This window comes from Neophocaena asiaeorientalis, unplaced genomic scaffold (assembly GCF_003031525.2).
Source record: "Neophocaena asiaeorientalis asiaeorientalis breed wild unplaced genomic scaffold, Neophocaena_asiaeorientalis_V1.1 scaffold344, whole genome shotgun sequence".
NCBI lineage: Eukaryota > Metazoa > Chordata > Mammalia > Artiodactyla > Phocoenidae > Neophocaena > Neophocaena asiaeorientalis.
Window position 1 is genome coordinate 805,248 of NW_020174693.1, and position 293 is coordinate 805,540.

The 293-nt window shown below is 34.5% G+C and overlaps 1 protein-coding gene across 14 annotated transcripts in view; it reads right to left on the reverse strand.

The window, feature by feature from the left end:
- APAF1 (apoptotic peptidase activating factor 1) overlaps window positions 1-293 on the reverse strand; it is a 107,961-nt gene that overhangs the window by 34,987 nt on the left and 72,681 nt on the right. The gene's annotated exons all lie outside the window — the stretch shown is intronic.

A 293-nucleotide genomic window follows, 5' to 3' on the forward strand; every position in this document is an offset into this window, starting at 1 on the left:
ACCATCACCCTGATACCAAAACCAGACAAAGATGTCATAAAAAAAGAAAACTACAGGCCAATGTCACTGATGAACATAGATGCAAACATCCTCAACAAAATACTAGCACACAGAATCCAACAGCACATTAAAAGGATCATACACCATGATCAAGTGGGGTTTATCCCAGGAATACAAGGATTCTTCAATATATGCATATGAATCAATGTGATATACCATATTAACAAATTGAAGGAGGAAAACCATATGATCATCTCAATAGATGCAGAAAAAGCTTTTAACAAAATTCAACA